This window comes from Chiloscyllium punctatum, chromosome 17 (genome assembly GCF_047496795.1).
Source record: "Chiloscyllium punctatum isolate Juve2018m chromosome 17, sChiPun1.3, whole genome shotgun sequence".
In the NCBI taxonomy this organism is placed as follows: domain Eukaryota; kingdom Metazoa; phylum Chordata; class Chondrichthyes; order Orectolobiformes; family Hemiscylliidae; genus Chiloscyllium; species Chiloscyllium punctatum.
In genome coordinates this window covers 98,587,750-98,603,687 of record NC_092755.1, presented here as the reverse complement: position 1 = coordinate 98,603,687, position 15,938 = coordinate 98,587,750, and the positions used below count along the sequence as shown (strand labels likewise).

Here is a 15,938-nt window from a genome sequence, read left to right as displayed (position 1 = left end):
ATATGTCAATTAGCTGGCCCTGCATTCTGTGTTGATTAATAAGAGGATGAGAGAAGTTCTGTCTCCACAGCATGTCACCAGTCTAAATGGGTTCATAGATTCTTAGGATCTGATCTCATTACTTGGAATGCTGAGGAATGTTAAATTTTTTTCTTTATTTATTCATTGGAAGTGGGCCAGCACTTATAGCCCATTGCTAGTTGTGGAGAAAGTAGTTAAGAGTCAACCGCATTGCTATAGGACTGAAGTCACATGTCAGCCAGACAAGGTGACGATGGTCGATTTCCTGCCTTACAGGTTATTAGTGAACCAGTTGGGTCTTTTTTTAAACTGTGGTTGACACTGGTTACATGATCACCATTACACTAGACTTGCAAAAATAAAATTCCAGATTGTTTTTAAAAATTTAATTTGTATTCTGTCAGTTGTCGAGGTAGGATTCAAACTTATCAAGACATTAGTTTGAGGCTCTGGACTGCTAGTTCAGAGAGATTACTCCATGCCACCACCTCCCCATTAATGTTCACTGCCTATAAAAGAGTGGGCCAATTATATAAGGCCCAGAAATAAATTCATAAAGCCAAAGCCTAATATGGAGGACTGCCCTCACAAAGACTGACTGGAACTGAATTACAGGTATCTCTAGCGACATGCACAATGTGACAGACAGTATTTGTTCCCCTTCTGCTTGGATTGCAGTGAAGTGTGTGACATTGTGATGTTGTGGCACCATAGTCTCACCAGACCGTGTGGGCTGCTCTCTTATTAGAGAGAAGCGACTGGTGGTGATTTAACTTGAGGGCCACCAGACATCAGGCAAGGGAAGAGATTGAGAAGGAAAGTCCTTCATGGTGACCTTAAACCAGTGGTGGGAACTGAACCCACATTGTTGGCATCACATTGTTCAGCAAATCAACAATCCAGCCAACAGAAACATACATAACATGGCATTTGGATAAACATAAACCACACGTAAGGTGGACGAACCTGATTGCCAATGTCCCTTCATTAAGTATCTAAGTAAATTTTAGTACGTGCATTTCTGCAAGTTTATGAAAGCAAATATCACTGCAACATTTAAATCTCTTCCTCATTCTCATCAAAACAAACTCACATGTTGGAGAATTCTGGTTCTCTGGCATACCAAACAATGGCTAATTGTTTATTGGGAAAGTTTATGCCTGAAGTAGTAAGAAGGATGAATCATAAGAAAAAGCCTTTGTACCCAATGTATTCATCCTTTTTAAAGAGCAACCCTACCTACTTAATTAGAATAATTGATCTTTAAAAATTGGAAGGCAGAAGTTCAACCCAACATTTGAGTGACAGTTTTCAAGAGCATTCTTTAAACTAATCCTATTGTCTCCACAATTTCCCTCTCTCTGTAAGTTCCCTCTTCAGAAATGCGTCCAGTTGTTTCATGAGCTTATTTTAATTTTATATATATCCTATTTTTCTGGAATTCTATGACCATTGTAGTAAGAATGCTTCAGCCACATTTCAATCACACTCTGGACCTCCTCAGTTTGCACTTGTTGCCTTAGTGTTTGGTCCTTATTATAAAGTGATGGTGTCATTTCAGTAGAGGAGAGGATAATTTGGCCTTTTGTGTTCACACCAGCTCTCTGGAGTTTTCTTTCTAAATCAACCTGTTCAAATACGTCATGATGCACATCAGGAGCAGGAGGGCCTTGGACACTGGTCTCCTAGCCGGGACACAACCATTGCATCACAAGAACCCTAACAAATTTCTGTGGATATACCACATCAGTCTTAATTCCCTGGCTCTAGCCTCTTAGCCCTGTAAGCATATCTGCTTCAAGTCAGAAAGTCATAGAAGTTTATAATATGGAAACAGGCCCTTCAGTCCAACTTGAGCATGCTGCCTTAATCTACTAATTAATCTAGTCTTATTTGCCTGTGTTTGGTCCATGTCCCTCCATCCCTATTCATGTACCTGTCCAAATGTTCCTTAAATGACTAAATTGTACGTGCCTCCAGCACTACCTCTAGCAGCCCATTACAGACACTCACTATGCTCTTTGTGAAAACCTTCCCCCCGGACTCTTTTGTTTCTCTCCCCTTGTACCATAAACCTATGCCTTCTAGTTTTAGACTTCCCCACAATGAGAAAAATCTGTCAGTTATCTACCTTATCTACACTTCTTGTGATTTTATAGATCTCCATAAGGTCTGTCCTCAGTCTCCTACGCTCCAGGGGAAAAAAGTCCCAACCTATCAGCTCCTCCTTATAACTCAAACCTTCCAGTCAAGGTAGCATCATAGTCAATCTTTTCTGCACTCTTCCTATTTTAATAAACTTGAAAATAAACTAGTCCCCTCCCAATTTCCTTTCAGAACACTGGTCATATCTGCTTCCACTGCTTTTGTGGACAGAGCATTCCAGTTCATTCTCATTTATTGCAGCGACGATTTTCCTGCTGAGTTGTTCGGAAGGAAGGTGGCATGGAATCCTTGAATACAGAGAGTCAATTACAGTCAGAAAGATATCGAGGGAGAATGTTTCTTAACTCACAAATCATCCCCAGCAATGTCCTTTGCAGAACTGAAGATGTTTAAAGAACTATCTAATTCAAAATGAAGGAAGAAATCAGCCAGAAGTTTCCGTCATATCCATATCTAAAGAGAAATGGAGAAAGAAAGTGTTTGAAACAACAGGCAACTAATGATGATTTTAGCAAGTGATGTGTCTTCCACCCTCTATTTATCAAAATCAAATATTGAACAGCATAAAAAAATTTCACATTCTTAGTCACGTCCTCTAGTTCAGCATTGAGCCTGCTAAAAATGGACAAACAAAAAAGGTCAAAACAGACAATTAGGTTCTTCAAGCAAGCCCCACCTTGTCATTGACCATTCATCCAGCAATGCTATCTCCTGGGAGGAGCAAGGAAACAGGGAAAACAGAAGCTGAAACCAATCCAGAAACAACTGAGATATTTCTCTCTAACTTGATAAGGTAATTAAGAAAACTCCAGGAGATGTCAGTACTCCACAATTCCACGTTATCATAGTTAACCAATGACTTCATCCCTGTGACAGAAAAATGCCCGAAAAGGCCATATATCATCCATTTCCCAACCCTTTGTAATCTAACAGTTTTCAATAGAAATCTATTCCCAATGATTTCCCACATGTTTTGGAAGACCTTAATCATAAAATCAATTGAATTCTTTTGTTTTACCATTCTGGTCCCTATCTGTAAATGCTCAGTCAGGTTGCTGAGGGGTGAACTTAAATTTCATTAAACAAACCCATCTCTTAAAACCACCGGGTATTTCAAATGGTTATATATCACACATATATGGTGTTCAATACTTGACAACCTACTCTGCTTGGGTGTTCAAAGTGCAAGTTCCACTGAGCAATCAGCTGCCTTAAAACAAAAAGTACTACCCCTGAGCACATAGATTGCCTGAGAGTCATTGCCAGTCCATATTCAATTTCCCATCTATTAGTTCCCTCCTAGGATTTGCCAGGGGTGAGGCAAAGTTTCTGTCATTCCTCTCACCTAAAACACTTAAGCTGGCTGTGGAAATGCCTCAGTAAAGCCTGAGGCCCAAATTTAGGTTATCCACAAGCTTCTCAGCGGAGTGGGTAGGGCACTTGAATCAAGCTCAAACTGGGCCTAAATTAATTTCTTTACCGGTCACTGTTATCAAGCCAGATTTTCGGGATAATATTGCGCTATGAATTCCCAGTGGAATTCTAGCTTTTTCTTTCTAATATTTCCATTGATCCGGAATTCCATACATAGCTCAGCCGAAACAAACAATTTTAAACCCCAGCATTTGACATTCATTAAATTATTACCAGTACTATCAGCTACCCAGTTTCAACCAAGTAGAACAACATTATAAGCTACAGTATCCACTGTCCTAACCAATTTAGATGCTTCCCTTAGAGCTTTCTCCAGGCTGAGCTAGACTTTTAATCACTATCATTGTCAAATGAAACTTATTCTTCCTGAAAACTTTCTTTCCCAAAAATTGTCCTCCAGCTACTTAGAACAAGGCTGCTGGTGTCCAGTGGGTATTGTGGACAGAGTGGCATTGACTTACAGAGTGTTTAGACAGGATGTAGCATTTTTTTAATTCATTCATAGGATGTAGGTGAGGTTGGCTGGCACTATTCATTAGTCATGCATTGGTGCCCTTGAGAAGGTGATGGTGAGCTGCCTTCTTGAATCGTTGCAGTTCACTGGCTGCAGGGACCGCAACAATATTGTTGGGAGGTGGGGGGGGAGTTCCAGGATTTTGACCCAGCAATAATGAAGTAAGGCGATATATTTCTAAGTCAGGCTGATGAACGGCTTGGAGGGGAGTTTGCAGGTGGTTGCATTCCTGGAAATAACTCCACAGAGGCTGATATTCCCTCATTAATCACCCTTTATTCACACATGAACAGTTCTTGACTATAGTACTGACTCAGACAGAGTCAGCAACACAGTGTCAGTACCCTTTACACTCAAATTTTTAATGTCGGCCAGGGGTCCCTGATTGGACCAGATTAACAGCTCCAATCAGGGAACTCATAACATATGATGTCCACCTCATTGCAATCACTACAGTTCCCATGTATCTGCTGCCCTTGTCCTTCGAAATGGTGGGTCATGAGTTTGGAAGACACTGTCTAAGGATTCTTGATAAATTCCTGCAATACAGCTTGTCGCTAGCACACATTGCTGCTGTGCCATTATGTCGCCAGTGAGAGGCAATGCCAGATTGCTAGTCCAGTTGCACAGTCGCCTTTCAAAAAGACACAGGAAGTGCCAATCTTTCAGTACATACCCGCTGAGTACCAAGTTGCTGTAGGAACAGTGCAGGGTGAGTGGGGCTGCAATCGGACATGAAGGATGCCACGCGGATGTGCTTGGTGATTAATGTGGCATATGTAATAAGTTACATGACAGAACCCGTTAGGTCTCACCGTCCGCAAACCCTCCAAAAAACTCAATGCAACTCGTACTCAGCTCAACAAAACATAAGATCCAGCACTAGTTTCAATACGGTGTGTGGGAGAATGGGAAACTGCAGTTAAATGAGGCAAGATAAAGTATCAGTGCATCTAGTTAGGCTCTCACTGCTCATTAGCAAGTTTCTTGTTTTGAAATTTTATTGCAGAAGCAAACGTTTTATTTCCTCAACATTGGAAAACTTAATTCTCCCATCTCCTCACATCTCCCCACCAATAACACATCATTCAGGAGTTTGAGGATTTGGAAATATTATCCATACATTATCAAGCAGGGTCCTGATCATTCTCCAGTCCTTAGCTGGGAAGGGGATTCATTGTGTCCACGTGCACCAGTTTCTGAAGTTGTTTACTTTCCAACTCCATTTATCACCATTTCTAGTATCCTCATTCATAGCTGAGACCCCAGAAAGTGGACAATCATCCTACAAAACTGTTTTCTCCTACATATCAGCCTAGCTATGCACAAAGTGTCTGTCTAGCAAGGTTTCTTCCACTTAATCTTTGGATTTATTTTAGTTTTTTTAGAGATGCTTTAGCTTTGACTTTCTTCTGCCTTTTGGAAAGTGCAGTAAAGGTAGCAGATAAACTCATTAAAAGCTATGAATTGGCTTTAGACAGTTGCAAGTAGTCCACTTGATTCCAAATAATCAAGTCATTGTGTACCCTTGCAGGAATGTTATATTTGTAAGATAAAGATGCAATGAACAATGAATTAGCTGAAAGCTCATCAAAATCAATAACTTTCTAAAAGATTTTGACACCTTTTAAATTAATTCAATGATTTCTACTTTTAGGACAATAACATAGGCCTACTTTCCTTATATATATATAGCTGATATAACCAGAAATACAACTGATTGGAAGTGACTGCTTATACCAGACTGACAGCCATTTTAGTCTGATGAAGGAGCGAACACAAATTTGTATTGCGACTGACTTGCCCCACAGGCTCTGCAGGTTTTGTTGCACAAATTTTAATTCCAATTCTTTTTAATTGTAGCCCTTATCCAGACTGTTACTTTATCTCAATAATCTAACAGGCAGATTATTCATCCTAATTGTGTTTAAACACCTGCTGTAATGTTGTTGGTGATGCTTCACAAATTTGCCTTCATTCTTCCTTTCCCAGGACATATGGGGTTAAGAAGCAGATTCACCGATAGAAAAATAAACCAGCCTATTTGCATTCACAAGAATGCAGAATACAGAGGTTGTGTCTGTTCAGATATCTGAAAGAAAGTCCGCCCATTCAATTCAAAGATGAACAGCTTGCGTGTTTAGTTTGATTGGCAGTTTCCATCGAGTTTTAAAGGCAGATGATAGAATCCATTTTGAACTGATCATTTTTTCCTCCTGAAATATATTTATCAAACCAGCCTGTAGGAATTAGGGAGCCATTCTGAAGCAGTCAGTGAAAAAAGTGATAGCCCAGAACTATGGATAGTCAGCAATAAACCACTTAGTAAAGGATAATACTGGGGGATCTGATGTCTGGTTCAGTTCAAGTTACAACAAAAACCATGTTGTTAATTTTTCTATCAGCCAAAAGGGGAACTGAAAATCTAGTCTTTACATTATGAAAAAAATCTACATTGCTTCACCTGAAATTCGTGAGTTCAAAACAAATCACGGCAAGTTGCAATATTTACCTTGATAATCTGTGTGCAGTTACCACAAAGTTATATCATGACAGCTGCCCAATTTTTGGAAAAGTCAAACTATTTCAGTAACAGACTATGGGACCTGATGTTCGCTTATATTGTGTTGTCACATTTATTCACTGATCAGATAAAAGTGATGTCAAAAAGCCAAATCATGGAAGTTGTCCAAACTCAGTACGCTAAAGTTCAGAGATTTACACACTGAATGACCCTTACCCTGTTGATTAAACAGCAAGTCCAAACAATCACCTAGTGAGTAACCCTATGCTGTTAAATAAACAATAAACCTATATCGTCTCAATAAGTGATCTATATGTTGCTGAGTAACAGAAACTTTGTACAATCACACGATATTGAAAGAGGAAAAAGGTGCCAGAAATCAGCAATAAATTGTAGGCTACATTTTTGTGACAACTCTCACTTTATTTCAGGATTCCCTTTTTCCACTTATTGAATATTTTTTTCCATGGAACTGCTGAAGGATTACAGACCACCTGAAAAACAGAACAGTAAAATGATTTGTACCTCAATGTTAAAACACATTAAGAGCATAGATGAGTCATGTGCAGTGTGCTGGAACTGGATATCTGAACAGTGTTATCTACAGATCACGATATACCTCACCAAACTGGTACCCGTGTAAACACGTATATTTTATGTAATTGCCACACAGATAAGAACATAGAATGCTTCAGCAATGAAGTCATTCATCCTTCCACTGAAGCATTTAGTAAGTAACTTGATACCTCTCTAGTCATCCTTACTAGCAGTTCAGTTCATGTTAAGGGGTACGTTGTGACATGGCAAAACCATTTCCGTTACATCTACCTCTCAGCTCTGATCCACACTCAGGAATTGTCTTACCTCTTCTCTCACAAAGGTCATGAGGTATCCCTGAGGTAAATGCTCCACATTTAATAGCTGTATAGTATTATATCCAAGTCATCATTCTTTGTGGGGGAGTTTAGAAGTCAGATATTGAGTGGTTATTCATCTGTAGCAGTCTTCACAGGTCAATCACCTCCTATCCTCACTTATTGTCCAGCAGAGGCCACAGGATGCAGATAGGGAATGGGCAATAGAACAAATTTCCAACAACCTTCCCCTTCCTGAAATGCCATCCTCCCACAACTATACCCTTACAACCTTTTATTGGCATAGGACTGACAAGACAACTTGTACCCACATTACATAAGGCTGAAATCAATTAATTTAGCAAAATCTGACAATCAAACTTTCATATTCTAACTACATGGTCTTTTCGAGCTACCTTAAGCAGATGAATACTGGAGAAACCACACATGCACAATGTTTTCCTATAGGAAACAACCCTGACTAACGTATTTTAAAACATGTCAATATGTTTTCTGGAAGCTGAAACCTTCTCTGAGAACGGAAAGCTCCACAGTTAACTCAAGCAGCTCCATTCTTACCTCGTTAAAAATCACACAACACCAGGTTATAGTCCAACAGGTTTAATTGGAAGCACACTAGCTTTCGGAGCGACGCTCCTTCATCAGGTAACTTTGTACATCCCAGTCCAACACCGGCATCTCCAAATCATTCTTACCTCAGCTCACATCAAGAGTTATTACAGAAAGCAACCTCACTGCCTAATCCACTGCCTCATGATCCTGTCTTACACAGCTAGTAACTCGGAGTCTTCTGAATTAAAACCTGATTGTCAGTTTTCCACATGTTTAGTGCAAAACCGAGTTCCCTCCAACTTGTGAAGCCACAAAGGAAATTAATTCACTAGTGAGCCAGTAGGGGGCATCCCTGTCATGTAGAGATAAAGTGCTCAGATAATTCGATAGCTCAATATTAAGATCTTATTTTTTCCCTTATTTAGGGTCCCTTTTACTGGCCCCTGGATTGGGTTTACTAAACTGTGTGGTTTGACATTGTGTGCGCATTTTGATACCTGTGGATTTGTGGGGCCAACCTGACATCTCCTCACTTGGTGAGCTCCTGATCTCAGTTGTAGAAGGTACAGAAGGTAAATATTGACAGAGCTGTGAGGCATCTCCTACAGGCCAGTTCCAGGAGTGCTAACAGGTGGCATGCTTGAGTTACCATCCTGAAGAAACAAGGAAATGGAATTTGGAACAAGAAACTTTGAAGAGAGATTTCCATTCTTTCAGCATGATGGAGATCAGCTCCATGTCACAACTGACTCCTTAGCAAAAACTATGCTCTCTTCCACTTTTTCTTTTGAGGGAAGGAAGGCTCTATCCTATGCCCCCCGTAACCCAGTGCACCTCAACATCCAGCGATCATGTGTCCCAGCTATATTCCATCTGTCAATTTGTCTAACCTCTGGTGAATGTTACCAACTGCCATCGACTGTGGTCACTGTCAAGTGATACTCAAAGCCAGAAATTCTACCTTATTCTATTTGAGGAGCCTTATCTAATTTGACAGGATTTAAATAAGAGGAAAAACACAGTTGACAAGACCCACAAACTTATTCAGAAATACAGAACAGGGCATTATGTAAAAATACTTCTGGTCTGTGATGGAATCAATCACCCTGAGGGTGAGATGCAAGTTTAATGATGCTTACAGGTCCTGACAAATTGCAATTGCCTTCTTCCTTCATATCCAACAGGTTTGTCATCGTTTTGGATGGTAGCACATAGGTGTGTCATGCACCAGAGCCAGTCACCTCATCTGTCAGTATAAATCCATCAGAGATACACCTGCCACGCATGTCATGAAACACACATTTCTGGTGTAATGCTAAGTGCAAGAAAATATCTACATCCTTCCCTAACCTCTACTGAATTACCTGATCTCACCTTAGATGCTGAACACAATAATTGGTTTACCTCTTTTCTGTGGAGGGTCTTGTGAATCTACAAGGGACCTAACTCCTGTTTCTGATCCAGTCACTATCCCCATCTTGCCCCTTTCAAATCAAGCACTCACACCAATCATTGTCCATACCTACAAATGAAAATGTCAAATGAAGAAGAAAGAAGAAAAACAAAAGTAAGTAGGTCAAAGGGTCAAACTCCTGCTAACCAAACTTCATTCCTGGGCATTCACAGCCAATGAATGTATTAAACCATGTTAGTTTTCCAACCCATTTGAAGGAAGACTTTGACCTGCTACCATTATGCCACTTTGGGGGATCCTGGCTGCAATCTTCAATGTATTGTTACTCCAAATACTGATGTCAATCTGTGTGCAAGTTAAAGAGTATCCTTTCAATTTTACACCATGCTCAAACATCACTCTTTGAACTTGTCGCGTCTGACACCTTGTAACAGTCATAATTGCAATGGCCTTGATAACAGTGGCCTACATAACATACATACTCCTCTTTAATCTCAATGCAAATAATGTCCATGAAACCTCTATTTGATATTTTTAAATTGCATTCATAACATTTAAAGTTTGCCAACCGGATGATAATTTTCTGCATAGTCAACATGTAGGGTGCCAGATTAATCAGCACCAATAAGTCAATAACTCAACTCATGTGGACTGGCATTGGGAGGAATCCAACCATCCCATTTCTTCCCCTTATCTCCACTATGGGAAAATGCATGTTCACATTGACATTGTGCAACTCTGAATGGCCAGTATAAACTCGACTTGGAGGAAACAAATTGAGGCAGCAGTTCTCATTAAAAGCTCACGAATATGCAAAGCAGTTAAATCTTGGAAACATTCAACTTTTATCAAATTGAAATTTGAAGGCTGAGTCAGAAGAAAGGGCACAACTGCATTTAACTCTTACACTGCTGGATCCTTTCAAACTGCTAGAAGTGATCATGGACCTGGAAAGAGTGCAGGAAATGGACAGGATGGGACCTCATGCATCATTTTTGCCAGTCTGCTTCTATTTACAGTGCAACACTAGGAAGGGAAGTGCTAACACTGTGCAGTCTGTGCTGATAATCACCATGTAATCACACAGTTTGATTATATGAAATATGAAAGTTTATCAAACTTCCTGACTCATTAACACACTCACCCATATAATATTTATCTGCTGGCATCAACATTTTTATTTAATAGTTGGCAGAGAAAATTAGATTTCCTTTCTCTCATTTTACTGTATGGATCCATCTGCAACGTGTTTCTGATGCATCAGGCTTGATGCCTTTGGAACTTTCAATTGTATTTGTAGGGGTATGGAATAACCTATAGAATAATCCATTGTAAGAATTTTTAAAATGTTTTTGAAGAATGGAAGGGATGCATTACTTTTCAAGCTCCGCATGAAAAATATTTCTAATTCCAAGGTAATGCTCTCATCTGCTCTGGGAAGCACCGTAATAGGTAACAATGATAAAAGACAATCAACTGGTATTACTATGCTGATTTATTGTCAGAAGTCACATGACACCAGGTTATGGTCCAACAGGTTTAGTTGAAATCACAAGCGTTCTGACAAAGTCACTACATTCTGAAAGCTTGTGATTTTAAATAAACCTGTTGGACCACAATCTGCTGCCATGGGACTTCTGACTTTGTCCACCCCAATCCAACAGCAGCACCTGCTCACAAGGAAACTTCCCTAGAAAGAATCCTGGGGGTTTGTTTGCAACATGATGCAATTAGATCATTTTAAGATTGTCTATGCAGCAATATCTTAAGGTGTTGATCTTGAATTCTCCCCTTCTAAAAGCCATTATAGGTCAATTGATCATTCTAATCTGAGACTGATAGATCATAGTTAGGCAAAGCTATAAAGGGTCACAGAGCCAAGGGAGTTTGATGGACTGACGATCACAGTGACCTAACTAAAATTGCTTCGAGTTGTTGAATGGCCCAACCTTTCTCCTATGTTTCTTCCTCTCTGGTAACCCCTGATAAAATGCTGTCATTATTTGAGCCACAAAACTATTTCTTTTTTTCCATAGATCATTCTGCCCAATCAAACTCCAAATGGAAATTTCCTTTAGACAAAGGAATCTCAAGGAAATGATCCTCATCTTCCAATTGCTTAATATGGCTGTGGTCCACTCCTCCCCTCCCTAACATTATTCCCCAACATCACAGAAGCAATTATGTTTCATGGAGTTGGTAGTCATCTTAGTCACCAATCTGATGTCAAATCAAGGCACCTATCTTTGATGGAAAGAATGATTTGGCTCAAGTTTAGCTGTTTCGATGAAGAGGGAATGTCTCTTCTGGATCTCTGGTCTCACCTGTGGCTTGTACCTTTGATTATTGTGACTTCTGTTTGCATGACGACAATTTGAATTGCATTTAATTTTAATGTTTAGGTTGACATCATCTGCGGCTTTCCATGTTTCTCCAATGAAAGTAAATTAAACTCTGTGACACTGTCCTTATGGTGAGTTATGAATTTTTAGCGCCTTTGGCAGCAAAACTATTCAAAGCACCCACCGCACCCCCCAAAACACCCCCAAATCCATTAAAATTAAAACATGCAGTATAATGCATGCAGAAAGGGACAATATTGTATTAATACTAAAGCAATTCTAATTACAATACGGTGTGCATAAATTAAACTACACTTCTGGTGATATGCAGCTTTCTGCAGTATAGTGACCTGGGTAGAGGACTCATTTCTGGCTGAATCACCAGGGCATAATACCTCCTGACTTATGTGTGAATTATCCTTGACTAATTGTTGAATGATCTGTAAGAAAATCAACAGTCCCACAATTTGGTTTGTCTATATATTCTTAATTCCTGGGATGCAGATTTGATTGTTTCTGGTACACAGTTGTTTTAGCCATCCATCCAACCATCATCAGATGTGACTCGACCTCATCAATATTTGAGGGGCCTCACTCTTCCCACAAAAACGTTTACTATTCCAACCACGCCCTGGAGAACAAAGATAAAGTTGGCTGCTTATCTCCATTTCCAACTGCCTCCTGAAATCCTTTATCGATCTCCCTCATCTCTCACAAATGATTAGCTCTGTGTAACTTAGATTGAAACCATCTGTACTCTAACCTCTGCACTTCAACTCTACTGGACCAACAGTCTCCATCAATCATAATCCCTCCTCCATTTTGGCCTTTTCATGCTGTATCCAATTTTTAGAGGTTGCCTTTTCTTTAGACTTGATCCTATGCTTCTCTTTAGCTTCCTTACCATTTTGTCCAAGTACATCTCTTCCATGAAGCCCAGCTCCTATTCCTTCCATCAGGTTACCTTTAAATAAAGCCACTGAATGAGGAGATAATGGCATCATGGTAATAGCACTGACCTAGTAATCCCAAGGTTCAAGCTACTTCCTGGTTTCAAATCTCACTGATACCACAATAGCTGGTGGGAATGCAATTTAGTGAATGAATTGGAAATGAAAAGCTAATTCCAGTAATAATTACCATTTGCAACTGTAACGACTTGATCTTGTTTATGACTGTCCATTAGCTGGTCTATGTGTAACTCAAATAATGTGGTTGGCTCTGACGTAGCAAGCCACTCAGTTACACTAAACTGCTAGAGAAAAGTTGAGCAATTTGGGTTCTCGCAAATTACAGCAGATCAAGAACATAACTCACCATCTCATTCTCATGGACAGTTAAAGATGGGCAACAAATGATTGCCAAGCCAGTGAAGTCCACAGCCCATGAAAAAAAAATTAAAAAGCTTCCATTCTTGTACAAATGTCGCATTCCTTAGTGCCTATACTTCCATTCTAAACTCACCATGATTACCTCATCCTGAAAAACTTAAATCCCTGCCTTTTCTTTTGGTCATCTGCAAGCTCTGCTCATCTTCAAGATTATTGAACATGCCCAAATTCCCAACTCAACACTTATCTTCCTCACAGCATTGTGGTTGGATTTATCCAATCAGGTTTCCACTTATGACAGCACCAGAATACTCTCAGCCATTGTTAGAAACAATCCTTGATTCAATTTGATCTATTTATTGTCACAAAATACAGCTGTCACCACTCTCTGGTACCATCTTAAAACTCAGAAAAATAAACCAAACCATGGAAGATAAAAGCAGAAAAATAAAGAAATAAAGCAGAAGCATTCAGCAGTATAGTCCTTCTTGTTAAATGCTCCACCACGGGGCAAGGGCCTGGTGGCAAGGCCCAAGACCCCTCACTGCATTGCTGTGCTGCTGCTACAATGTCATCCCAATTCCAACCACGCCCTCACCACTGCAGGTCCTCACAGAACTTCACCAATGCAGGCACCACTGATGCTACCAGGTACCACACCAGTTCAAACTTGATTCCTGCACCGCGATGAGTCTGCCTCTGGTCCATCTTGCGATGGAGCAAGTGAGAACAAACAGTCCAACAACACGGAAACATTGGGTTGATCAAGAGAAATTCAGAGTTGGATCTTGCCAGCACAATATCCATGATCTGACTCCAAGATGTACTTTAACTTTCAGCACATGAATGGTTTCTAGTTAGTTAATTTCCCTACTCCCTCAACCAGCAATTTCCCCCTTGCACCCCACCCCCACCTCAAGTGCCTGGAGTGGCTTGGGAACCCATAACCTTCTAAATCAGAAAGGAGTGACACTTTTGACTTATGATAAAGGGTGTTATGTTTATTATCTTTGGAAAAGAGGAGAAGTAAAACTCGTTTCAGTTGGTCAAAGAAAATCATTTATGAATGTCAACGGTCTAAAAATGCTAGACCAAAGTAAATGTCCTTGAAGCAGGCAGTGTTAATGCAACCAGTGCAAAAGAGGGGATTGTGGATTCATGCAATGACGGATTCATAATGATGATGTTAATCAAGAAGTACGGACATATTGGGTTTAATGGTTTTCCAGTCTTTGGAGATTATTTTATTTTTAAGAGTAGTTCTTTGTTCATGAAGAATCGATTATCCAGTGAAATTGTTGGTGCAAAGCTGCCTTCTGGAGATAATTGGCTCTAACCAAAGAACTTTCTCCTTCAAAGTGTTGTCAATGAACAACTAATTCTAGAAGTCTTGGTCTAGCCCACCATATTGGATCTTGATCTGCAACTGATGAATAACTGAAGGTAATTGTTCCAAACTTCCTGCAGAATCACATTTCAAATTAATTGAAAAACATGTCGAAACTCTCACGAAGCCCTCAGCATGTAAAGAAAGAATGAGAGAAACATTACCTGAAGCATCTGTCACAAGCAATTTCATCTGTTAACTCCTGGACGAATTCTGAATCATTGTTTCCTGAGGATAAGTGCTTTCTCACCAGAGACACCTGCAGAATGTACAGGTGAGTCAGGGCTGATGCACATCAGGTGATGAGGGCTGAAGCAGGCAGATAACATAACCTCTTAACTGCTGGCAATAAATTCATTCATTGACTAAAAATACAAAATGTATAAGGGATCTTTGATTGAGATTATGCCCATCTTTCATTTAAACAATGTCTTGGTTTCAATAATTGGAGTAGATCCATTGACTGTCATCCTTTGTGTTACAAACTGTGCAAGGCCTGGTCTACTGATGATCTAAATGCCTATTGCTTGCTAAAAATAGAATTGCCAGTTAAATGAAGTATCTTCAAATTAAAAGCATACCATATTACACAGCTGTAGCATTACAGAATCTACCAACCAAAGAATAATAAACACTTCACAATGATGCAACTGTTTTTGATTTCTTCCTTTCTCTTGATTGGGATCTTTTTGCATCTCACAATGTTGTTGACTCAAGAATGAGAAAAAAATGTGCAAAATATTTCAACATAATGGACAGTTTTCTTGCTTTAATTTCTATGTAACTTCTATCTATCTGTTGACAGTAACCATACCGTTTCAATGGTTTTAACTCTATATTTTTCCTCTATTGACCATTGTTCTTTCCTAAAGCAGACCATTCATGGTAATATATTTTATGACTTCTACAATTCAGCTTTGGGTGATAAGGAGCTAGTTATAGTCACCAAGTCCCATTGGTTTCAACTCACCTGGGGTTCCCCAGTCAATTCAGCCTGCAGTTGGCAATGAGATAACTGGGAGGATGAAGGTCAGCATTTTATCCATATTACAAAATGGAGAATGAATGGAAGTGTAGCAAATGATTTGTCAAATGCTGACATGAAAAGATACTCAGAACTACTGTGTACTTCCCTGAACAGCTTCATTTACCACACTGACTAAACTAAGCACCCTCAGATTAGAAGGAACTCAATTTTGATTTCCACTATGAAAGAGAGAAATTTGCTGTTTTGTTTTAGTGCTACTGCTGTACTTCTGGAATGCTAAATTTCCAGTCTTCAGCCAATTCAATTCACTCTATGTGGTATCAAGAAATGATTGGAGATTCTGGATTTTGCAAAATCTCAGGGCCCTGCCAGCATTCCAGTAGTAGTATT

At 39.6% G+C, this 15,938-nt stretch overlaps 1 long non-coding RNA gene across 1 annotated transcript; it reads right to left on the bottom strand.

Moving 5' to 3' along the window:
- Positions 1-7,095: 7,095 nt before the first annotated feature.
- On the bottom strand, positions 7,096-14,804 carry LOC140487712 (uncharacterized). The gene is made up of 3 exons (XR_011962882.1): positions 14,725-14,804; positions 8,584-8,739; positions 7,096-7,153 (listed from the first exon to the last, which is right to left on the bottom strand). It is a non-coding gene; the product is annotated as an uncharacterized lncRNA (long non-coding RNA).
- Between the last annotated feature and the right edge of the window lie 1,134 nt (positions 14,805-15,938).